At 35.4% G+C, this 27,248-nt stretch overlaps 1 long non-coding RNA gene across 1 annotated transcript in view; it reads left to right on the top strand.

The window, feature by feature from the left end:
• The window catches only part of LOC147913322 (uncharacterized), a 127,053-nt gene extending 100,319 nt beyond the window's left edge, over positions 1 to 26,734 (top strand). The window contains exon 3 of the long non-coding RNA XR_015548869.1: positions 26,696 to 26,734. This is a non-coding gene — a long non-coding RNA (uncharacterized LOC147913322). The remainder of the gene's footprint in view (positions 1 to 26,695) is intronic.
• Positions 26,735 to 27,248: the final 514 nt, after the last annotated feature.

The raw sequence follows: 27,248 nt of genomic DNA on the forward strand, positions 1-27,248 counted from the left end.
CAGCATAATCCACTTTTGGGATGATCACATAATTTACTGTCCAAACAAGGACATTTTCGAGAATGAAGGGGGGCAATTAATAATTACACCAATACAACAAGCATGAACCAGAACTGTCCCACGCAAATCAGTGTGAAAGATTACCCTATTCATACTCCATCCTAATGCCAAAGTGAACATTGAAAGTGCAACCTGGTTATGTTGTGCTCTTACTTAAAATCATTCAGGGGTTCTCCATTTCCCTTCATGATAAATTCTAGCCTTTGTCTTGGGCACAATGGTATCTTGGTGACCTGATATCTCCTTCCTACTTCAGCAGAATCTCTCCTTATCACCTGTCACCTCCTCACTCATCACCTTGTGCATCTCCTGTTTCCTTCTGATTTGTAATTCCTTCTGATTTCCTTCTCACTTGTAATTATGTATTTGGAGGCTCTTTTCAGAGGCTACTGAATTCTTAGACTTATAATTCCCCCTAGGCTATAAGTTCCTTTAAGGCAGAGATACATTCTAGATTTTTTTTTAATCCTCAATAATGAACATAACATCTGACACATTAGTAAGTATTTAATTAACATTTGTGGACAGAAAAAAAGAAATGAATATACACGTGTTTTATGATGTGGGTTGAGAGAGAAAGATGATACACAAGGTCTCATTGAGATGGTGATATCTGAGCTGAGATTAAAGGAAGAGAGACTTCTTTATGGGAAAAAAATGAGTAAAAGGACATTTCAGAAAGCAGAATGATGGAAAGCATGAGCTATAAAAATGATTTATTTTCTTATAGAGAAAGATTTTCAAATTGCAGTAAGTTTTGAATACATTTTTAAAATGTATAGGTAGGAATAGAGTTTTCCAGTAAGAGGTTCTGAAAAATGATGGGGGTCTGTGAATGCAATAGAAGTTGCATTTATCTCCGCTGCAATACTTATATAGGTGCAGTTTGAGAAATGATCTAAAGAGACCTAAGCTTTCATAATGACTTTTCCCTTGATTCTGAAGGGTAACAATGCCATTATTTTGTGAGCCTGTGCACTATGCAAGGTTAATAGTCAAAGTCATCTAGTGCTATCTCCAAATGCTGAGACATCCCCAGGAGAATTTGGTCCCTGAGAGCATATTCAGAAGGAGGTAAATGAAGAACTGCTCACTTTCCTCTGGTCATCTCATCCTCCCTATGTATTAATCAGGACTTTCTTTTCTTTCTTTCTTTCTTTATTTTTGGCAAGGAAGATTGGCCCTGAGCTAACGTCTGTGCCAATCTTCCTCTGTTTTGTATGTGGGATGCCACCACAGCATGGCTTGATGACGGTGCATAGGTCCATACCCGAGATCCGAACCCACGTACCCTGGGCCAACGAGGCAGAGCACGTGAACTTAACCACTATGCCACTGGGCCTGCCCCAATTAGGACTTTCTTTTAAGAGGAAAGTTCAGAAAATGTACTTGAAAATTGCTTAAACCAAAAGGAATTTATGCTTATTGAACTGAAAAGAAATGTCTTAGGCATAGCTGAAATCCGAAACTTAAAAAAATATCAGGAAGTCCCAGTTTCTCTCCATTTCTTGGTTCTTCTCTCTTCCATGTTGGCCTCACTCTCAGGGAGGCTTTCCTTACATGGTAGCCCCTAGCATCTCCAGACCTGCATCCTCCCAGGTTCAACTCTGGCAGAGCAATAATTCTTTCCCAAAGTTTGAACCAAAGTCTTGAACCTCATTCACATTGGCCTAAATTGGGTCACACATCTTTCCCCAGCCAATAACTGTAGCCAGATTCATGCAATTATCAAATTGGCCAGCCCTATATCACATAACCATCCTGGAACTTGAAAAAACATACATCCCACCCTAAGGAATTGTCCTGAGACTACAGAAAAGAGTGGTTCTGAGGATACTGATGGCAGAAGGAGAGCTGAACTTCAAAAGCTGTAATTATCCACAACTTCTTGTCACCTTTCTCCCCCCTCAGCCCAATGATAAACCAAAGTTCTCTTGTTTAGATGTTTTAGTATTTCACCAAATCTTGCCTTCCCAGAGCAGTGAGACATTATAACAAAACTATTTCTATGATGTTCTTCTCTGTCCACTTCCTGTGACCCAATGGCAACTAATCACTAGAGAAAAAAATTTTTTTAATTCAATTTCAAATTTTATTATTAATTACTGATAAAAATCTAAACCAAGGAAGGTCAACACATACTCTGTGAATAACCACACGTACGGGCGAGGCTAACTAGAGCCTCGTAAATGAGTTGTCCTTCCCTTGAGTTCCTCTTTAACCATTTTGCTGGGGCTTCCTAAGTAATATCACAGTTAATTTCTTTAAAATCTACATATGGGTTGAAACCTAAGGAATTACCATTTTTGTAGGTTAAATGGTCAGATATAAGCAATTTCATAGGATTCAGCATGATATATAACCAGCATAATATATACTCATGATCATTATGTATATTCAGCATAATATATAATCTGACTCCAAACTCTCCACTGAACTTCTCTATCTGGTAATCTCATAAGTGTTTCAAATTACAAATGTTGAAAAGTAGACACATTATCTTTCTTCTAAACCAATTCCTCCTACTTTATTTGGTATATAGAAGAATCACGTCTAAGCTTTTGCCATACAACCAATTCTAAAGACAATGCCTCACTACCTTTCTTACCTTTACACATGTTATGCTAGTTGATGGCACTATATTAGGAAAAATAGGAATTATACAAAAACTAGTGTTGACCTCTGCTGTTGCCCTAACTCTCTATGGAACAAGTTGTTTAGTTCTGAGGAAATAAATGTATTGCTTTAATATAAAACAAAACATTGAGATCGTCTATAGGACAAAATATATTTAAACATACTGTCTCAACAGATACTTTTAAAAATAAAAATATTCAAAATATTCCCTTGTGTATGATACAATCAAGAATGTGTGCAGGCACATACATAGTTACATACAAAAATAAACTCACATCTTTCATGCATATAGTATTTCTATATGACTTTATACAAATGTTTGGATCTGTGTTGATGCTTACTGACAAGTAGAATAAACCCCTGTAAAATTATCTTTGTGACAGCAATAATTATTTCAATGTATAAAAATGAGACCCACATTTGTTTATCATTATATGGTTGTTAGTGAAAATTAAGTTCATGAAGAGGAAGACAAAGGCAGTTTTATTTTCAAAATCAGAATGTTCCCTAGAGAACTGAGATCTCAAATGTGTTTCGTGATTATAGAAGGAACATAAAATAAACCTTGTACTGTGCGTGGTACAAAGATTCTTTTCAAACAAAATGACTTTTTTCAAAGCCCAGCAACATAGTTTTGATAACTTTTGGTTGCCAGTTTAAATGCCTTGAGCACATTTACCCAGAAAAAAATATACATTTTTGCAGTATCTTGGATGTTAGTTAAATCTCTAAAATTAACTACTGTGGGAACAAATGTACAATGGTACACCTGGAAAAGACCTCAGGAAATTAGCTGTTTCTTATACTCATCAGGAAGGTCTAATCTAATACAGGATAGACTAAGATTGTTCACTTATTTAAAAATCACTCAAGGTTGAGAATCTAAAACTTCTTTTTTGGTAACTTGCATGCTTTCTCACCATACTATGTTAAGAGGATGGTTCTGGAGCTGGTCAGATTGAATTTGAATGTCCTGTACTCCACTCTCTAGTTATGTAACCAAGAGCAACTTGCTTGACATTTTAAGCCTAGATTGCCCAATTTGTAAAATAGACCTGTGATTCCTACCACATAGGATTGCAGTATTCACTCACTTTTTATAACACCTACCACATACTAGACACTCAATAATGGAGCCAAATTTAGTCTTTAGGAAAGTCATTAGTCTTTTTGCAGGTTTTGTCATGGTGATCTATAGAAATCCTACAGAAAATTGATTAGTTTCCTTTTGAGATTTTTATTTAATAAAACTTCTGTATGGAAATATTTCCATTTCATTCTTCATCTTATTTTTCTTGTCTCAATATTAAGAACTTCTATGCTCAATGTAGTTTAATTATTATACATTTTCTTTTTCCTATTGATCAAAACTTATAGTTCAATAACTGTTCATTTTCATTCATTCATTCATTCATTTGTTCAATTAGTCCACTCTAGACCCACTGCTCTTGGTTGATGTCTGTGCATAATACTTATTCTTATACCTCTTTGTTTAGTTAAATTATCACAAATACATTTGTATTTAGTTTAAATTCGTATTTATTCAGACTACCAATTCATCAGATTATCCAAAGCATTATACATTATATGTTTAGGTTTTCTAGGTTCTAGAAACTCTGATAAATTTGACTCATTTGCAAATTATGTTTATGGTTGTATTAGTTAGGTTTTTCTGGAGAAACAGATTGACAAGGTATATGTGTGTGTATGTATGTGTTTGTATAGATAGATAGATAGATAGATAGATAGATAGATAGATAGATAGATAGACAGACAGATAGATGGAAGGATGAATTGAGTTATATGATTGTGGAGGCTTGGTAGATCTAAAATCTGCAGGGTAGACTGGAAGGCGAGAGACCTACTGAAGAATTGCAGTTTAAGTCAAAAGGCAGGCTACTGGCAGAATTTCTTCTTGCTCAGGGAGGTCAGTCTCTGTCATTTTAAGGTCTTCAATGGATTGAATGAGGCCCATCCATATTATGAAGGATACTCTGCTTTCCTCAAAGTCTGCTGATTTAAATGTTGATCTCATCCAAAAAACACTTTCACAGAAACTTCCAGAATAATATTTGTCCAAATATCTGGGTATAGTTGTCCAGCCAATTTGACACATAAAATTAACCATCACAATGGCCTTCAATAAAAACTAATAATTAGTTCACATATTTTTATTACTGAACATATGTTTTATAATTATAAAAAAGCCCTTTCTGTTTTTATTAACAAAGATAGAGGGACTAGTTAGTTGTGTATTATCAAATAATACTTTATAGAAGTAACAATCATTCCCAGTCAATAAATTTTTGTACCAGAAAAAAATTTCATTCATTACCAATTTTAACTTCAAGTTCACTAGATATAAATTGATGCAAGTATGCTTCATATAAGTCAAATACTGTTTATATCCTTCAATATTTCATCAAGGTAGCCACAACTTAATTCTGTCTCTCATTAAATCATTCATTCTCTTACAGAAATAATTTTTCTAATGTTTAGAAATTATATTCTGAATTAAATCCAAAAAAGTATACTAATAATTATTGACTATACTAATAATTATTGAACACAATAAAACCGAGTTTGCCATTTGATATCCTGACACAGATTTCTGTGTGTTGGTATGAAAGGTAAAGAACTGGCTTGGGCATCAGATAGACCTGGGTTGAAATTCACATTTCATTATCTGTTAGTTATGGATTTAAAATGACATTTTAAAGAGACTTTTAGCCTTCTCAGCTCAGTTGTATTCAAAGATCTTCTCTCTTTAGTCATGGAAACTTTTGGATAACACATCTTTCAAAGGGAAGATTGGTCATGTCCTTGGCTAAATGATTTATTAAATCATGTGGATCTCTACTCAGCTGGCAGCAAAAAGAAATACAATCCAGGTGTTTTTATTCACTGCTATCTTGAGCTTTTGTGTATTTATTAATTTCTGAGTTAGAAATATATTTTAGACATTTTTCTTAAAGGACGTGTAGTCCTTTAAATACTTTAAAATATTACAAAAATCTACTTCCTATACAACTTAGAGAGCTGAGTAACAAACCTCATTTTATTGCATCCTCTCATATGATTATAGTCACTTTTTTGAGGATTGTTATGGAAAACATGTAGTCATTGTGGAGTCTAATGTAAGAATGATGCCATGGTTTTAATCCATTCACTGCCTTCTTTCCTTTGAACAGTGGGAGAAATTTCGGTGTAGTCTCAGGACCAGAAATGCTTTTGGTTCTTTTCTAGGGTGATTGTTGCTTTGACTACGAAATTTTTTAAATGTTTAACTTACTAGATTTATCTCTCTGCGTTGACTATTTGAAAGCTCAGAGCCAAATGTGGGGTCCATACATACATACATACTAATAATAATAATATTCCTAACTAAAAATTCCTTTAATATCATCAATGTCATATTAAGCACCTATCAAAACGAGGCATTGTACAAGGCTTATGACATATAATTTTATTTAATTCTTCCTAAGACCCTCTAAAAAGAATGCAGAATATGATGAAATTATTCTTAGTGTTATTCCTGGCTCCTTGTTAAATCCAGGTTTTTCTTTTGTGCCATTTTTAATTAACACTGTTTGGTTATAGTTTACGTAACTTTGTAAAGCTTACATCGTTTTGTGAACTCAGCTCCCAAGAGAAAGCAAATTCAAATGAAGACAAGTATTTTGTCTGTGTAGTTCACTGTTTTCTCCTCAGTATTTTATCCAGATGCTCAAAAAATATTTACTGAATGACTGATGAATGTAAAAATGCAGATATAAATGAATGTATAGATTTACCTCCCTACATACTCGACTGAAAGATAAAGACTGAATTCTATAATTTTCATATAAGGATATAGAGATAAGGCTATAAAGCTATCTAGTGGCGTTCCAAGTGTTAGATATGTAGTTAAGGTTGACATACAGCAGGCACTCAATAAAGGATAATTATTATATTTTGACAATAATTGAGACTGGATATCTTCTATATTAACTTCATCTTCAGTAAAAAACATTGCTCTGCAATATGCCACCAAGTGGAAAATAAAAATACAGGGAAGACAGGAAAATATTTCTCTATTAAATTATGAAAACATGGTATCACTGTCAGGAATGCAAGAAAATAAAACAATCCTGAAATAGCAAACACAGAAAAAAGAGATAATAGGATAAGGAGAACATAATCGATGTTTTCCTAAAATTTCCCAAATTTACAATTGATAAAAAAAAAATAGTGGAGGATATATGTTTTCTTGATTTTTAAAATAGAGCAAATATTGTCATGATAGGATTTTATTATTGTCACTATGAAGGTATAAGTTTAAAAAACATTTCAAGGTTGCAAGAATAACAGCTTACAAGATAGTCATTGCAAAATGCTTTCACGATAATTATCTACATTTTGCAATTAGGTCAAACCATATGAATTTGCTGATATCTGACTTTTTTTGAATGACAAACCAAAAATAGTTTTACACCATCTAAAAGTTCTCAAAGCTTCCAGAAAGTCCATAACTTTCATCACATTTTATTTATTTTTCATGTAAGCTCCAAAAATCTTGGATCCAAGATTGTCTTGTTTACCACTGTGTCTTTAGCAGATAATACATAATATACGTTTACCAAATATTTTTTGAAAAAAATTATCTCATTTGAATTTTGCTATAACCATGGGTGAAATAATGCAGACATTATTTCTCCCAATTTCTATTGTTTAGTTTTACTTAATATGCTGTTGTACCTACAGCTCTTTGTTTTCATGTTGGCTGGTTGTAGATTTAAGCATTGTTAGTCCATTAATGGTGCACATACCCATTGATGCTGTTTTGTCAAAAAAAGCAAGTAAACTGACTAGAATATTCAAGCATCTTCGTTTTTGTTTTTTCCCTGCAAGTAATATCTTCAAGGTCATACCTGCAAGGCAGGGGTTACTCTGCCTCTTAGAAAGAATGTGTCTCAAAAATATATATATATATTGGATTAACTGTGATCTTAGTCACCCAGGCAAAGATGAGCACCCCTCCTCTCAGGCACCCTCATAAATTAGATGTTTTTTTAAGCAGATCACTGGCCTAGCAACACAGATATTCAGGAAGAGGAAAATAAATCACTCAGATTGAAAGTAATTTTTCTAAAAGAAACAGAATTAAGATAGTGGAATTCAACCAGACTTGTACAAACAAGATTTTACAACAAACACATTTGAGGGATGGGAGTTGATCTCGCGTTAACGTGGTTTTGGTGTAATCGGTTGCCAGCAGAATGGGATTATTTAGTGAACAGTGCCCTCTGTGTGTCCAGTCTCTAATGTAACAGCATCAGGCCCTCTCAGAAAACAGAGATATGGACAAAGGGAAATTCAAACAAATTAGTTTATATTTGCCAAGCATTTTTATGGAGGAAAAATAAATCTACCAATAAGAGACACACTGTAATTAGTCTCTCTAATGGAAAAGTAGGGTCTGATTAAGAATCTTCTGCTAATGCACTCTAGAGTTAGTTATAACCAAATTACTGAAAATGTTCAAAAAGCCCTTCTATTATTACTTGGCTTGCTTTGTCTCGTTTGTCAAAGGGCTTCTGCAACCTTTCTTGCTGAGCAAATGTCCTTTTCGCAGCCTTGCATTTCTGTGTGGGGCTGAATTCCTCGGCTGGTTGTACCCGATCACCCAGCAGGCACAATTAAGGGAGTGCATTAGTTCTCCAGTAGATAATAGAAGCTCTTAAAGAGCTTTCTATAAGAGTCTGCATGGCATAGTTCTGTGTTTTTAAGTCAGCTGGATTCGCTGTTTAATAACATGAACAGCTTGAGTAATTTGAAATCACAAAAATACAACTACAAAAAAAAGAATTGGGGGCTGGCTGTGTGGTGTAGCGATTAAGTTCACGTGCTCCGCTTTGGCGGCCCAGGGTTCGCAGATTCGGAACCCTGGGCGTGAACCTGGGTACCGCTCATCAAGCCACACTGTGATGGCATCCCCTGTGTAAAGTTGAGGAAGATGGGCACTGATGTTAGCTCAGGGCTGATCTTCCTCAGCAAAAAAAAAAAAAAAAAAAAGAATGGAAGAAAGATAAAAGGAAAGAAAAAGACATAAATTGAGTAACATATTTTTATTCAGCTCATTGCACACAATTATCCTGTCTGAATATCTGAAAGAGGAAGATTATATCCAAACACCAGTAATACATGTTTACTTACATAATATGAATGTGCATTAGCTAACAATAGTTCTCTTCATATGCACAGTTTAGTTTGATCACTTTGACTAAAGAAACTAGGTTGGTAAGCAGTAGGATGAATAAGGTGCAGAATCAATACATCAATATTGGAAAAAAAGAAAATTGCTGATCATTTTTTCTATGTGTTTACAAACATTTAATTGCAATGATGAGTGTGGTTTGAAGAAATGGCTTTTAAATGCATAAAACGATAGTAAATCTTCATATATGTAATACCTAGGTGCTTGGCAGGGAGATATGTTATTGCAGGAATATAGGATATCAAAGAAAACGTAAGACCTTTATGTGTTTTGTTTTTTCCGTGATGGCTCCACCACAAACTGACTGAATCATAATCTTGGGATGGGATGGGGGAGATTTGCATTTTAGCAAGAACCATAGATGACGATTCTTTCCTTTAATAAAATATGGAACAGGGAACCACTGATCTGCATGTGATCTAGTTACTTGGTTAACTATAGTTATAAGTTTGGTCATGCCATGACAGGCCAACGGATTTGGAATTTCTAGGTTCCCGATACAAATCTATTTGACAAAATAAGCAACTGTTCACATGAATCAGTTAGACTTTTTGTAGTCCCAATTTACTTTTTTTTCAATTTATACTCTTTGATTTCCAATGACTGTGCAAAGCCCTGGAGATATGTAGACAAATATCATTTGTTTCTTCCCAATAAGGAACCTGGAGTCTAGTGTCAGAAGCAAGGGAGTAAACAGAATATTGTAATTTCAGCACAAGACTGCTATGGGAAAATCGCTGATAGGTCTTCCAGAAATGCAATGCTGCTGAATTTAGTGGTGCACTGAAGGGAAGGAGGATAGCAGGTAAAGCTTTGTCTAGCAGTGTGGGTAAGAGCAAGGTCATGAAGAGCCTGGTATTTCATGCTAATGGTTATAGATTTTATCCAATGGGCAATAGAGCAACCCTGAACTTTTTAGAGGAGAGTGACATAGTTAGATCTGCATTTTAGAAAGAGCATTCGAGTCATTGTGTGGAATATAGATAAGAGGGCTTAAAACTGAAAGCAGTGCCTATATGTCCTCACTTATCTGGATAATTTGTGAATGGATCACATTTGAAGAGACTACATACATGTCGATAGCATATAAATTTTTCAAATGAGAGTCGTTAGAATATCTTTAAATATACATTGTCTAAAATTGTTAATTATGTGATGAGCTCAAATATTCTGGATGATTGATCTGAAAAAATAATATCTAACATTTCTGGACCAAAATGTCATTTATTTATATTTGTAGTATTTTTCAGTGAAGATTAAGAAATCAACAATTCATTGAGGTTCCATTTTGTGTTCTTGTTCTTTCTCTATAACAGAAATAAAGAAACATAGAATAAGATATAAAATGAGACCAAAGTTAGGTACATTGCCCATATTTCAAATGGTACCTATATAATTTCTCTGCATTAAGTAAGATAAATTCTACATTTAACTCAGGCAGTGGGAAAAAAAGTAAAAATTGCAAGACTTTCCATCAGGAGACTTGGGTTCTAGACCACACGTGGACAATAAAAAGTTGTGTAACTATTTAGTTCCCAAATCTACCTAAGTTCTAGTTACTTCAGCTCTAAAAATCCTTGGAAATGATGATATCAAAGTTATATTTAGTTCTTTAATGCTAATGCAGTTTAAGCAATTAAATATGCCTATTGATATTATAAGCAGGTATAGTGTTTAGCTATCTCAGAAATAGAGAAGTATAATGTTGCCCAAGATTTTCAATTGCATATTCAATTTGGAATGGAAATTTCTTTCAATTTTAACTAAAATGTTAGGAATAAAAATACTAGCATCATCTTTTCTGAACATATGTCTAATATACGAGTTCATGTACAGGTCACATGGCACTTATTTTATTCATCTTTGGCAGGAGGTATCTTGTGTGGGAGTTTTGAGAACCATGTGGAACTCCAGTTGAAAATGTAGCCCAATAAATCTTCATATAATTATTTTATTATAAAAATATGATTCAGATCTTACCCTGAAAATCCACATTTGCTTGCCCAAATCATCCTAATACTTAGCTTCCTTATTAAAATAAGAAAAGTATATGTGGTTTGCATGAGTGTTTGTGAATGGATGTTTGACTACTGTATTATATCTAATGACTCTGCTCAATAGAGACGCTGAGCAAGGAAATGGTTAGGCTCTGGCATAAAATATTTTAAAATTATAATTGCTGAAATAATCTGGAAATATCCCATTAATTTTGTAAATTTAATTTTGACAGTTCTCCAAAAGTCCTTGATTCAAGTGATGATTAAATAAAAAATTAATACCATTACTAGAGTGTACTGGAAAGCTCTTTTGAAAGCATTTTAAGGTAATATCATGGCATGAGTAACAAGTTTTATATATATCATATTGTATATATAAATAATACAGGAAGGAGATTACTTACCATTTGATTTTTCTCCAAAGTGCTAACTCAGTCTGTAGAACTGATTAAAGTAACATATCTGAGTGTTATATGCAGGGAAAAAAAAAATCAACAAAAATTGTATATACACACACGCACACACAGATATATCAGTTAAATCATTCTCTAAATGTTATATGTTGTGTGATTACTATAGAAATTTTGGAAATAATAGGTAAATGATAAAGATTAAAAAAGAAAATTCACCTATAATCTCACCATGCAGATATAACACGCTTTAGTATATATCTTTTATGCTCTTTTTTGGTTCATCAAACATACATACACACATATACATTTTAAAAATAAAACATAGACCCTGTGCTTTGGATATCATAGGCCCTATGCTATACATATTGTTTATAACCTGGCTTTTGTTTATTTGCCAGTATATTTCCAAACCTGTTATGGTGCTACAACATGTTAAATAGCTTCACAGATTCCCTTTACATGGATTCACTATAATTAACTTCAGCAATAATCTATCATTATGCATTCTCTTTATTTCTGATATTTTTTGCTACATGCTGCCATGAGCATATTTGTGGTTAGATCTTTGCACATGATCATAATTTCTCTAGAATAAAATCCTAAGAAAGAATGTCTACATTATAGAAGAGGGTGATTGTCTTCTAATTTACATACTTATCAGTGACCAGTGAGTAGATACTCTCCACCCCCATGCTCTTGAGAACAATGAGTATTATCTTCAGCAGCCTGTCCCAAATTATGTTTTGAGGAAACCTAGCATATAACAGACATTAATACGCGTTCTTGAATAAAACAGTGAAATGGTTGATGAAGTTTGGGGAAGACTACATACTGAATCTCTCTTTTGGTGATTCGCACTGCACATTAAACTATTGTAGGCTATAGAAGTATTGATATAAATACACCAGTTTAAGCTTTGTTAACCCAGGATTTCCTGAACCTTGATCACAGACTACATCATAGAATTCTTTATTGATAGAATACCTATTAAGGTACGGGAAGGCGTTAATGTTCCTTAGAAAGCAGTTTGTAGAAACCAGTTTTGAGGACATAAAACTGATAGTTATGGAACCCTTTGTGAGCTGACTATGCAATGTCCATTCCCCTTCTTCCTTACCGCAAGTTATTCAGATGAGCAGCACGTCCAGCTAAAAGACTTTCTTGTGACCACCACCACAAACAAGATACAGAACAGTTCCAACACATAAGGAATTCCCTGGTGCCGATCTTTTGTCATCAGAACTTCTCCCCACTCTTAACCTCTCATTTTTGAAGAAGTTAGCTACTGGTTTACTATCACTATATCTCTCTCCAGCCATAATTCTTGGTCATTTCAGTATCAGCGTAGATGATCTTTCCAATCCCCTGAATCTTTCAGTGACTTAACCTCATCACAGTCACACATTCATACTTTGACCTGTTGTTACCAAATCAATAATACTCAGTTGTCTCAATTTCAAGTATGCCGCTCATCAGCCATGACTTACTATATTTCAGTAATGCTTTAAGTTTCTGGGAACGTTTAATTCTAACACCTTTACACTGTCCCTCTCCACCTCACCAAACCCATGTCCTCTCTTTTCTCCTTACCTAATTAGGCTCAAAGGACTTGGCCAGTCATTACAATCACTCTAATGCTTGTATCATCAACTCCCTCACCCCTTTCACACTTCCTGGAAACTGTTAGGCTAAACCTAAAGGTTGAATTCAACTCTTCACATGCCTGCTCCTATGCAGCCAACACAAAGCAATGATAATTGGATTTTTTTTTTAATTCAAGATCATTACACTAAGTAGGCTCTTAATGTTCTGCAGAATTCATCATACAGTTCCCATTTATCACTTTCCTATGTTCTCAGGTGACTATATCATATCATATCATGACTCAGATGACAATTTTGAAACTTCCTTAGATGACCATATGGTATCATAATCCCAAGCTCCCTTCTTTTAAAATCTCCAGCCCAGTCTTGCCGATTTTCCTTCTGAGCTGACAACATTGTATCCCAATTTATTGGGACAGTAAGAGCGATTAGAAGCACCTCCTACCACAACATCTATCCATGTACAAGCTATACATCTATAGGATACATGTGTACATGCAAGTTCCTGTATACTCTGCTTTAATCCTGTTCCTGTGGGCGGACTCCGTGTGCTCCTAGTAAAGGCCACTCTTGTACACTAAATCCCATCCTTTCTTGCCTATTTAAGGACATTAGTCTAGCACTTCTCTCCTCTTTAAATGGCATCATCAATTTTTCCCGCTCAGATGGATCTTTCCATCAGATTAGAAATATACTGCCATTTTTCCCACCTTAAAAAACAAACAAAAAATGTTAACACTTCTATTATCTCCACTTCTTCATCCAGGTACACATACCTCTCTTCCTTTATAGTCAAACTCTTCAAGAGTTGTCCGGGAGAGAGGTTTCCATTTTGTCTCCTTTCCTTCTCTCTTGAATCCACTCCAATCCATTTTTTTGCCCTACCACTTCCTTTAAATGCTTTATCAATATCATCACTGATGTCTACATTGTTCAATCATTTTAATTTGAGACACAGCAGTTTTGACAGAGCTGATCACCCGCTGCTTCTTGAGACACTTCCATTTGGCTTCCAGGACACAACGCTCTTCTGGCTTCCTTCTCCTCCTCTACCTGTCCCTTTTCAGAATCCTTTGTGGTTTCTCTCAGCCTCCTGTCCTCTAAACATTGATGTGCTCAGGCTGTGTTTTGGGACCACTTCTCTTACCTATTACACTCACTCTAGTGTCTTGGTTTTAAATGTTATCAATATGCTTACACTTCCAAATGTGTGTCTCAAACCTAGGCCTCTCACCTCAATTCTGGACCTTTATATCCTAATAGACATCTCACACGTGTATGTCTAAAACTGAGTTTGTGATCACAACTTGCTCCCTAAGAATCTTCCTCATCTCAATGTTACAACTCTATTCTTCCATTTCCTCAGGCTAATAGTCTTAGCATCAGCTTGATTTCTCTCTCTATCACACTCCCTCTATGATCCATCACAATATCCTTTTGCTCTGCATTCAACATTCACCCAGAGTCTCGCCAATACCTACCGTATCGACTGATACAGCCCATATTTTAAGCCACTCCTGTCTCTCTAGCAGATTATTGCAATAGCCTTCTAACTGGTTTCCTTGCTTCTGTTCCTGCCCATTGATTGTACTCATTCTTAGCATAGAGATGCATTGCCTGGAGGGACAGCAGCCAAGTTGAAGCCATGAGGACAAAACTCCATACTAAGGAAGACAGAGGTTGTATGAAAATAAGAGACTGACCCGCGTGGATGTCTATGGGAAGAGTTTTTCAGGTAGAACTAACAGATGTGGTGAGACTAATGTGGTTAGTGTTTGAGATTAAATGGTCAAATATTGTATGATTTCCTTCATTAAGTAGTAGATAATAACAACAATAAACAAACACATATAGACAAAGATGGGATTGGTAGTTACCAGAGGGGAAGGGGGGAGGGAGGAGGGCTAAAGGGATAATTTGGCACATGTGTGTGGTGATGGGTTGTAATTAGTATTTGGGTGGTGAACATGATGTAATCTATGCAGAAATAGATGTATAGTGATGTACACCTGAAATTTATACGATGTTATAAACCAATGTTACTGCAATAAACAAAAAAAAAAAAAAAAGAAAGAAAGAAAAAAAAAAGATTAAATGGGAGCCAGACCATGTAGGGTCTGAGTGAAATCAGAAGCCATTGGAGAGTTTTAAAAGGGGAAGTAAAATGATCTAAATTACACTTGGCCAGAAATTACACTGGCTCTAACATTGAAAATAGGAGTAGAGTAAGCACAGATCCTGGCTTTTTTAGGATCCCATGTCAAAGAGCCCTCTTCTGCTGCCATATTGGAAATGGCTGATAAACAGAAACTTGTACTGTTCTCTATTCATATAAGCAAATACTAATCTGGAAATATTACTTTCACTGAGGATTTGTTTCCACTTTTTATTTGTTTGTTTGCTTTTTCTGGCATGTATATTAAATAAGAGATTAATCATAAACGTACCATAGTCTATGGAAGAAGTGTTTCTGCTGCCAAATGCAGAAGCTCATGTGTGAAACTAAAAACAGGCTCACTAAAATTTGGGGACTATCCATTTCTGGAAAATAGCATATGCATCTATCATTCCACCACAGCACGTAGCAAATAGTCTGTTATTGAAGATATGTTCAACAATTGACCTGAATGGGCTCCTCACCCTAATTAAACGGAAATTAGGGAGACCCGAGCAGAACTGGCCTTCTTGCTTGTTCATAGCTCAGAGTGAGACCTGAGCTTAACCAGAGGCCCTATTTCAATAGTTAACACTAGAAGGGCCAATATGCAGCCTATTGCGAGATGGTAACATGGCTCTTTGGTGAAAGGTAGATAGACTGTGAGTCCCAAGTGGCTTATGTCTATATAAGCCAGGGCCACTGCCCTTGAAGAAACTCAGAGAAAGTTTCAGAGAAGAAAGAAGACATAGTGTAAATCACAACTTATCTTTGGAAGACTAACTGGAGATTTGTTCAGGTTAAGAAACTATTGCAGAATTCTTAAGTTTATCTGAATTATTGCTCCTCTTGGACCAAAGTACATGACTTATTTATTAATAAAGTGTTTATTACTATAGAAAGTATCACATAGACATCAAACTTTTTGCTTCAAGGTACTGAATAATTTGCACTTGTTGGCCACGAGGAAGGCAATAACAAACTTTCTTAGTAATTCATAGAAACTGTAGACATACAAGGCCTGGATCCTAAGAAGGATCTAAACTGGCAAGTATTGGATTGAGTCTGCTCCTAATCATATATCACCCTTTGTTTTGATGGCCAACAAATCCATTAACCTATCTGAATTGAGGCAGTTAAGTTATAATTACATTCTTTATTAGATTTCTTTGTCTACATGCAAACGAGAATGACTGTAAGGGGTCTGTCTTCTCCCACTGAAATGTAATTTCCAGAGATTCTCTACCCCAGCCCTTGAGAGAGTTCATGGCTCATAAAAGGTATTCAGTAATATTTAAATTGTGCATCATGGTATAAATATATTACTGAAGCAGTGCCTTAAAATCATTTCGCATGATGTACTAACCAGTGAATTTGTTACTGCTGTTGTGGTACACCAACTCAATCCTGAGAAAAACATTGTTTTAAATAATAAGTTGATTGCCTCAGCTTCAAAAAATATTCAGTTTGTAAGCTCTTCGTCAGTAGGTTCATAGCATATTTATTTTCTCCGGGAAACTTAATAAGCAAATGAAAGGAAACATTTGAAAAATTCAAAATTATAGTTTAGAATGAGCAATTGTTTCTTAAATTGTGTAGAATGGAAGCATTTCTTTTCCAACAATGTTGAGTGAGTTAAGGTACTTATGAGTTAAATTTTAGATTTATCACACTTTATATTATCATCCTTGGCAACAAGTAGATTTAGAAGAGAAACTGATCTATTAAAAGCCCAGAATTTATTGTTTTCCAAATGTCCACAAAGAAATGTAGATATTGGAAGGACTATTTATTACCAGCAGTATTAGAAGTACATAGAATTGCTTTTCTTATGAAAATATCTGTTGTGCCTAACACTGTGATTTATTTTTCTTTGGTTAATTGAATAAACTTCCATGTTTTTTATTTTATCAAAAATGAGGACAACGTTTTTCATTTGTTTTCTTTTCTTTTCTTTTTGGAGTAACGCAGAAAATTCTTAGCACAGAAAATTTCTTAACACAGAAAATTCTCTTTGGAGAGCTGTAGAATGAACTTATAGCTCTGCTGAAATACCATTTATTTCAACATAAATGCTACTCACAGGTGACAAAAAATAAAGTTCACTGTGATAAGGTCTTGCTAGATCATATAAATATGCATCATGGAAATATAGTCCCCTATAGGGTTTAAAAAAGAGGAAGTATTTTTAAAGGTAATATGAGAGAGTGTTATTCCAGAAAAATTTAATCCGAAGTCTCATTATATTTGTATAGAATTTAAAAGAAAATGAAAGGGTAACATAGTTGGTGCATATATTATTTACAGCAAATCCCAGATTAGCTTAGAAAAAACCTTATTCTCAATAAACCCTCCAGCTAATCTTAACCCCCAGGTAGCAACATTTATTGGAGAAGAACATGATTTCTTAAAACTTTTCAATTAATTTCTTTGTGTTAAACTACGCTGTATAATTTAAATCCTGCAGTTAATATATTCCCAACTATTCGATTCCTTGGAGGCTCTATATAAAAGGAGGGATTTAAAGTTGGTGAGATAACCTGAATTATTTAGTTTGAAAAATTTCTTAGAAGCTCAGAAAATACTTTCTTTTCAAAAATATTTCTGTGGTAAATCATAACACATATATTCATAGCTTTTAAAACAATTGCTTTTTTGAGAAACTATAGACCTTCTAGGGTCATGTCAAAATATTGTACAGTGGTTGAAAGTCCAGGTTCTAGAATTAACTGACTGTATTCCAATCCAACCTGTTCTTCCTGGGTAAATTTATCAACTTCTCTGTGTTGGTACCTGCCTTAAAAGGTTTTGAGAAAACTAAATGAATGCAGTAAGGTGCTTAAACCTATACCTGATACATAATGAGAAATCAATAAGTGTTGGCCAGTATTTTGAGATACTTACAAGTGCTAATTGATGCAGGGGATACAAGATAAGTGCCTCAGAAATTTACAGTTTATTCAGGGCTGAATAGGATCATTTATTCCTTCACTAATTCATTCAGCAAATGATTAGGGAGTGTCTACTTTTTTTGTGTGTGTGTGAGGAAGATCAGCCCTGAGCTAACATCCATGCCAATCCTCCTCTTTTTGCTGAGGAAGACTGGCCCTGGGCTAACATCTGTGCCCATTTCCTCCACTTTATGTGGGATGCCACCACAGCATGCCCTGACAGGCGGTGCCTCAGTGCGTGCCCGGGATCCAAACCTGGGCCACCAGCAGCTGAGCGCATGCACTTAACCACTACGGCACGGGGCCGCCCCGGGAGTGTCTACTTTTTATTGAGGATGAGACTACAAGTTGTGATAAGATAAAAACCTAGGACAGATAGGTGAGATGGTATAAGAATGATGACAATCCAATGAAATATGAACTACAACCGAGGTTGTACAATGTAGGATGGGAACGCGGTGGAGGAAAAGTAATTCTGCCATCTCAAGAAAAATGTCACAGAGGAGACACACATGAGATGAATCTTAAAAGTATTACTAGAAATTTGCCAGGTAGACTAGAGGGAGCTAAGTGAAGGAAGAAGAACAGGTGCAAAAAACCAGCTGCCTGAGAGACCGCATGGCTTTCAGCAATCAACAAGCAATTTAGTGGGCCAGGGTACCTGGAGATCTAGCAGGATAAGATGCGCGGATTGAGTTATGAAGGACCAGGGGTTGGAAGTTGAAGAGCGTTAACCTCATCCGTTATGCACTAGGCAGTTAATGGAAAATTTCATGTAAGCAAGTGATGTGATAAAATTTGTGTTTAGAGATTGGACTAGCCACAGCGTGAAGATGGAGGGATTTAAAGGAGGGGGCTATAGAGCCAGAGAGGCCAATTAGGAAGGCATTGTTTTAGTCTAGACAATAATTTATAAAAGCCTGTTCTAAATGGAAAGAAGACATGCTTACTGATTATTTACTAAGTTCTGAACACTGTTTTAAATTCCTTTCAAACATTATCACATTTATTCCTCACCAGAATCCTATACATTTGGTGTCATTGTGTCCAATTATAGCAATCAGACAAAACTGAGGCTCGGAGGGGATAAGTATTTGGATCAAGATCATACACCAGCATAGATTGGAGACAGATTTTGAATCATAGTCAGTCTGGGTCCCAGTCTTCTGCCTCTTTCACTATACCATTCTGCCTCCCATAGTAGTGCTACTAGGGATGAAGAACTAAAATTGAGCTTGAAAATATTAGGAGTTCAATTTCATGAGACTCAGTGGAGATGTCCAGGGAATAATTAAATACATGAGTTAGAATTAGAAAAGAGAAAGGCTTAAGGGTAAATTAAAACCATGAGGATGTGTAAAATTTGAAAGAGAATAAGCAAGAGAGAGTATTGAAAATATCAGTATTTAAAGATGAGGAGAAAGAGAGTCCATTAAAAAGGATAGAACGTGAAAAACAGGATAGCCATGGTGTCATGGAAGCCAAGACTCAAGCATCCCCAAAAGAAGGATGTAATCAAGCCATGTTACATCTACCAAGAGGTTCACTGTAGTAAGGAATAGAAAACGTCCATAAAATGTGAGCTGAGAATGATTGAGCCCTTCATTGAACAGTTTCAGGAGGGTGGTGGCTAGTGGGGACATCAGACTCTAGTGGACGGTGAGTGAATGGAAAGGGAAGACATGGAGGAGGAAAGCATAGAAACTGAATCTATTTCAAGAACTCTGGCTGTAAAGAGGAGGAAGTAAATAATTTACAAGAGTGTTATTTTTTCGTTATTGTTTACTTATTTCTTTTCTTTTAAAATAAGGTTTAAGAGGAAAGGTAAAGGAAGTGTGAGAAGGCCAGTCCTCAATGATGGGAGAAAGTGGAGATAAGGTCCCTCATTTTGAGTGGAGTGTGATGAGAAGTTGAGAAAAGTTTCTATCCCTATTTTCTTTATGTTCTCTAGAACATTGAAGAAGAGTAGGTCATCTATTAAGACCAGGGGATTAGATGAGAACTTAGGGAATGCTATTGTTCTAATGTTTGTGTCTTCTCAATATTCATATGTTGACATCCTAATGCCCAATGTGGTGGTATTAGGAGATGGGCCTTTGGGAGGTGATTAGGTCATGAGGGTGGAGCCCTCATGAATGGGATTAATATTCACATAAAAGAGACCCCACAGAGTGCCCAGGCCCCTTCTGCTATGTGAGGAGAGACTTCTGCAATTAGAGGTCTACACCCTGGAAGAGGGCCCTTACCCAATCATGCTGGCACCCTCATCTTGGACTTCTAGCCTCCAGAACTGTGGGAAATAAATTCTGTTGTTTATAAGCCACCTAGTCTATGGTATTTTTGTTATAGCAGCCCAGACTGACTAAGAGAGGGACTTTAAGAAAGGGGCAATTTTAAAATAGCTGGTGTAGAAATGGTGTAGTGGTGGTAGTAGTACACACTTAGAAAATGTCTGTTCTGTGCCAAACGCTGTTCTAAGTACTGTATATATGTTAACCCTCACAGCGACTATATGAGGTGGGTTCTAGTGTTAACCTCGTTTACCAAGGAGGAAACTAAGAAATGGATGTTACATAATTGTCTACTTGTCAAAGATTTCATAGCTTATAATGAAAGAGGGTGTTTCTGAACCACTTCAGAACCTAGATCCTATAAGATCCAGTAAGAGAGTTATCATAGGAAAATAAAACACTAGCATATGAGTAACTCCAATACAAGATAGAATAGAATAATTAACCAAAACATTTTTACATGGTCTTGGGTTTCAAAGAATAACAAAAAGAGATCAGGAGTCGTTAGCTAATATTGTAGTTAAAGGCACAAAAGGGCTAGTGGGACTCAATAATAATAACTACATACATAGAAATATTGCGTATTGGATTGCTCATTGTATACAATTCTGATTAAATCCTTAGTAATTATTCTATCTCAGACTTCAGAATAAGAAAGAAATCTGGTGGATTTGTGAAAGATTCAGAAGAAAGGTAGAAGTGAACATAAACTTAAATGTATAAAAATATCTTACAAAGGTATGACCCTTTGCTATACATAGCTACTGAAAATATACTACGAGAAAATAAATTTAAATGTGTGCTTGAGGTACTTAGGTTTAACACTGGAGGAAATATTTTATTAGTAGTTAAGAATTGCTCTACCATTTGTTATCTCTTTGACTATTTAAATTCTTTAAATTTTCTAGGTCTCCATCTCCTCATCTGGAAATGAGGATAAGAGAGTATCTATTTAATAGTGTTCTAGGACTAAATTAGTTAAACCGTTTAATGTGCTCAGCATAGTGGTGGGCCAAAAGAATTAACGCATGTTAGCTTTTGTGCCTTCTCTTCCTTATTACGGTTATTATATTCCAGAATATTTGTTTTCAATAAATCTTTCTTTATGCCTATAATGAATATTTAATTAGTCACCAGAGAAAATAAATATGTCTACATTTAGGATAAGAACTTAACTCTTGTAGATATGTTCTCTAGCATTGGTGACTTGACTGATTAATAAATTAGTCTCTAAGTAAAGAAGATTTGAATTTAAGTGTGAAGAAACATAACATATTCACTGAAAACAAATGGACCATTTTTCCTATGCTATAGCTGACTCTAATTATTTGCCTTATTTTGATTGCTGCATTGTATTTTACCATTTACATTATCATCTTATTACCATATGACCACTGCTATGGTGGAAAATGTATTTTCTATGATTCACAAAGAACAGTTGGGAAAAATTGCCCTTTATTTGCAAATCTCTGTTGATACTTTGCAACAGTTACCAAAGTAAAGCTACAGCATCAAAGCAATGTATGAAGATCATGCAAACTAAACGCAGAAGTGTTTGTGCTATGTTGTGACTACCAGGGAAAGAATTCATTGTAATTTAAGAATCTGGATGAGCATGGGGAGCAGGGAATACACCATTACACAATCCTGGCACCTGTATTTATGAATAGAAGGCAAATTATTTGGAAAATTACACGTTTTTTAAAAACCAAATTCTCCAGAAAGCAATGATCTGGCATTAAGTCCCTTCTATATGGGACACCTGCCAATCCTCCTATTTTACAAAAGAGCTATAGGCCACGTGAGTGTGGGATAAAGGCAACAAATGTGGTATAGAAATTAAGATCATTGAAATTCCCAAGGTATAGTCTCTGAGACCTTAGAGAATTCCCAAATCTGTGAATATCACAATAACAATTATAGACATCCTTCCTTAAAATGTAGTGCAGTTTCCCTGGAAGATTTCCAGGATCCCCTTTGGAATTTTAATGAGTTCCTTGTAAATAGTGACTAGAAGAGGACATCCAAACTCAGTGGAAAGATTCCAGAAAATAGGGTAGGCCCAATCTGAATATAAATGATCGTTCCTGCACCCTAGCCTCATAACACTAACTAAATTCATGTAAAATTAAAAATCATGCCATGTTATTGATCTTCAGGGTCAGTCTCAACCAACTGAAGCTGTTGGTAAAGCCAAGATTCGCAAGATTTGCTCTTTTTTATTAAGATATTAAGTATGTGGCATAAATGAAAACAAGTTAGAGAAAAGAGTGAGCACCGTAGATTTATCTCTGGGGAAGCAGCCACAGAAAACATGGGATGAGCACTAATACTTAACACAGTGGCCCTCCAATTCTGATATTCTGCACCATGCTTCATTTGTTGCATCAAGTTGTTGCAAGAATAAAAGCAATAATTTCCTTCCTCCCTTTTAAAAATAAAATTAAGAAAATGGATAGAGTTTCCCTAGTTTAATTTCTTTTCTATACAATTTTCTTAAGCCCTTGGCACTTGCTCCTACTTGCCTGCTAGCAAAAGCTAGCAGATGATAAAATGAAAGAACAAGTAGCAAATGAATATTAACAGAAAATTCAGAAACAAACAGCTTGTTTTGTGTGTATGGACATGTGTGCTGGTGGTTGCGATTCTATATTGGATACATATAATAAAATCATATTTTTCTGCTCCTGATTTTTATGACAAAATTAAATATATCAATATGTCATGGTGTTCCACAAAGAGGGTGGTGTTTTGCAAAAAACACCATGACTGGTAGGTTTAGCACTACCTGAAGAAGTTTAGGGACAAGGACTCAAAGAACGGAGCAGGGAGAAGGGCATGGCATCAGGACACAGAACCCCAGCATTAATCAAGGAACTGTAGATGGACATCTGTATGGCATGTGTGGGGGAATGTGATGATCTTCACTGAGGAGTCATAAGACATAAGAAAATGATTATCAAGGTAAAGTATAGCCATTCTGCTTCTGTTACTGAATACAGTTTTTCTGGTATATAGAGGTAATGTAATGTCTATAGTATATTAATTTCAGTGTGGTATAGGAGATCTATTCCTATGTTCTGATTTTTAATGTCTCCAATTATGAAAGGTATTCTTTATTCTATTTTTCAGAAATTTAATTTATATGTATCCAGGTGCTTCAGTAAATTTACTGAATATTATTTACCTTTGTTGTTGTTGATGATCAACTGCTCTATGTCAGGGGAAATCATGTTGTTATTCAAAAGCCTAGGGTACCAACTTGTCACTTCTACCTCTATGCATATTACCTTTTCCCCCTTAGGGTAACCTTAAAGCCAGATGTTCCGTACTGGATTGGAGCCATCATTTTTTTTGATGAGAGAGTTACACAGGATAAATTCCAAAGAGAAGAAAAGAGGAAAAGTTATCTTTTTGTTGATTTTTCTCAAGCTGTTCTTTCTTGCCATGTTACTACATTCCTAGTAACTTATCTGTCTTTTATTTTGAAAAAATTTTTATCAGGGATATTTTCTGAAACTAATGCTTTCTCTTTTATTATTGAATGTCTTTCATGTCCATCCTTCTTTTCCCTTCTCTCTGACATCACCCCCATTCATTCAGTGTTCTTATTTTTTTCCGTGTAAGTTTTTATCTACTGGATGGCAATTCATAAACCTTTTGAACTCAGATTCCAAGTTATCTTATTTGCTTTAGTTTCCCCAGTGTCAGACACATAGTAGGCAGGAAATAAGTATGTGTTTGAGCAAATGTATATATGAATCGATGAATGAATGATTCAGATTGGTTTTATGAATATGCTACAGCAGATTACTTTCTTTTTTTTTTTTTTTAATTGATTTATTTTTCCCCCAAAGTCCCAGTAGATAGTTGTATGTCATAGCTGCACATCCTTCTAGTTGCTGTATGTGGGATGCGGCCTCAGCATGGCCGGAGAAGCGGTGCGACGGTGCGCGCCTGAGATCGGAACCCGGGCCGCCAGTAGCGGAGCGCGCGCACTTAACCGCTAAGCCACGGGGCCAGCCCGCAGATTACTTTCTTATGAAACTTCTTACTGAACCCTTATACATACCAATGGCACATCCAGGATTTTGAAACAAAAACACTTCTTTTCTGGGATGAATTAAGACCTGCAGTTACCAAATAAGACAAGAAATATTGGTCAAATGGGGGTTGGAAGAGTTCCTCGTTGAAATGTGTTCTTATGGACATATCTAGATTATTGCCGCAGGCTTCTAATAACTCCTTCATTTTCAAATGCTACGTGATATCATCCATTCTACATACCATCACTAGATTAACTTTTTTTTTTTTTTTTGCGGAGAGGAAGATTGACCCTGAGCTAACATCTGTTGCCAATCTTCCTCTTTTTGCTTGAGGAAGATTGGCCCCAAGCCAACATCTGTGCCAATCCTCCTCCGTTCCATATGTGGGTCACTGCCACAACATGGCTGACTAGTGGTGTAGGTTCATGTCTGGGATCTGAACCTGCAAACCTGGGCCACAGAAGCAGAGAGCACTGAACTTAACCACTACACCACTGCGCCAGGCCCACTAGATTAACTTTCTTAGGACACCATTTTATTGTCATTCCCCTGTCCCTGTTCAGAAACCTTCTACCAATTGTCTTATTGTACCTTAATTCATTGTCTTACATCTGTCTCTCCAATACATTGTACAATTATTGAGGAAAGGGAATATAATAATCTCTCTGTTTTTCTCTCTATTTCTACTTATCTATACACAGATGTATATACACATATATATATTACATATTGTAACATGTATAACAGCAAATACTATGCAATCGATGAATGCTTGTCAAATGTTCAGGCATTTGTGTATGAACTTTAATATTAAAAAATGCTAATAAGAAGGGGAGGCAATGGACCTAGAGTAAGGAGTTTTTGTGTCTAAGTTGTAGTTCTGCCATTAAAATTCACTGAACGCTGGATAAATCACTTTCTCTCTGGGCCTCAATGTTGTCATTGGAAAAAATTGGGGTAATGGAGGAATGGAAAGGACTAGATCCTCTTTCAAGCCCTTTAAGACCTAACATGTTTTGTTCCTATTCATCATTATAGAGTGCAAAGGCAATATAAGTTTAACCATTTGGATGACAAAGTTTTTTTTTTTTCTTTTTAAACAAACAAAATTAGGTACGCAACAAGACAGGGAAGCCACAAAGTTCTTCCTGACATATTTCAGAGTTTGTAGATCCTTGAAGAACATCTGGGTCTATGTAGGTGTATTAAGTTGCCCACCCTTGAGCTTCAGATTACAGAGAAGCAGTGGACAGAGTTGGAATATGAAGATATGCTTTGCATTAATCAGGCTTGGGTTTGAGTCCAGATTCTCGCTCTAATTGTTTGACCTTCAGTCACAATGTTTTCTTCTGCTTCTGTTTAGTCAGCTGTAAAATGGGGCTAAATACTACCTTCAGGGTTGTTTTAAAAATGTATACAATATTTGTACTCTGTGTACAGTCGTTGATGAATAGCCAATGCTCAATGTATCATAGCTATGACTATTATGCGACTAAAAGTAGTGCTGCCAAGGCAATAATCTGTGTTAATATATCAATTATCACTAAAGGTACAGGATAAGAAGGAAAAAAGAAATGATTAACTCTGTTAACCACCCAAGAAATAAGAGAATTCTGTCTCCAACCTGCTGATAAAAGGCCAATTTTCAAGCTTTTGGTGTTCAAAGATTATTTTTAGTCTGACATTGCTCTCATCCCAATTATGAACCCAGTTCAGAAGTAATGATTAGACGGTGAATATGCCTAATGATCCTGCACATGTATAAGCAAAATTTAGAGGAGCATGGATTTACATTAAATAAACAAATAAAAATTTATCTGTCTGCCCTACTATAGACAGGCGGTATGAGATTAATACAGTTCCCCATCCTATTAAAATACACATGGAGTTTCTGAAGCCTCCCTCTAATAGATATTTACTGCGTGTCACAGTGCGAAACACCCTGATCTGCAAAAATTACAAGATATGTTTTCCAGAATAATATTGCTAATAATTTTTGGTTGCTAAAATGAGTCACCATAAAAAGAACTTAGCATATTAAGATATTCACTGTGTAATTGAAAAAGATGATCATGCCTGGCCCTATTTTATAGTGTTCTTGCCATAAGTTATCCTCATAATATTTACTCATATTCTAAAACCATCATAAATTATTCCATAGGATCCTTTTTCCCCCTTCAGTATGGCACCCCATTTGAAATGTATGTTGTAGAGAAATGTGGAAATCAAAGAGAAAGTAGCTTATTTCTTCCTCAAGCTTTGCTTATTTCTTTTTCATTCTGCAGCAACTAAACAAATTCATAAGGAGATACTCGTTAAGGCACTTATACGCAGGTAACCTTTTTTCTCTTTGTTTATAACTTTGGTTTTAGGATTAAAACGATGACAGAATGTGGAGAAAATTATTAATTTGTGAACCTGTTCCACAAATTGTTTCCCAAAAGACAACTTCCTTGAGTAGATATCTGTAAAATAAAATAAATAAATAAATAAATAAAAATTAAAAATTTTATTTTATCTCATATATTATTCTCCTTTCCTAAAAATAGATTCAATGAATAAAAACACAACCTTTTTTGCTATTTCGCTGCCTGCAATTTTGAATCAATGCTAAATATTCTTTTTATGAATGTTTCTCATGTTTAGATACCAAGCTTCTGTTACTGCTCTCGAACAGGATTTTAACTTCATCTCCTTTGTCTTTCTAAGAGTCCCTAATTGATCTGCCCATCCTAAGTCTCTTCTTGCACCGTTTCTCCCTCTACACTATTGCTGGGATTTTTGTTCTAAAATATATCTGGCCATGTTACTTCCCAGCCCAAAACCCCATGGTCTACA

Source organism: Ceratotherium simum, chromosome 28, assembly GCF_057802395.1.
Source record: "Ceratotherium simum simum isolate JZ-2026a chromosome 28, ASM5780239v1, whole genome shotgun sequence".
Classification (NCBI taxonomy): Eukaryota; Metazoa; Chordata; class Mammalia; order Perissodactyla; family Rhinocerotidae; genus Ceratotherium; species Ceratotherium simum.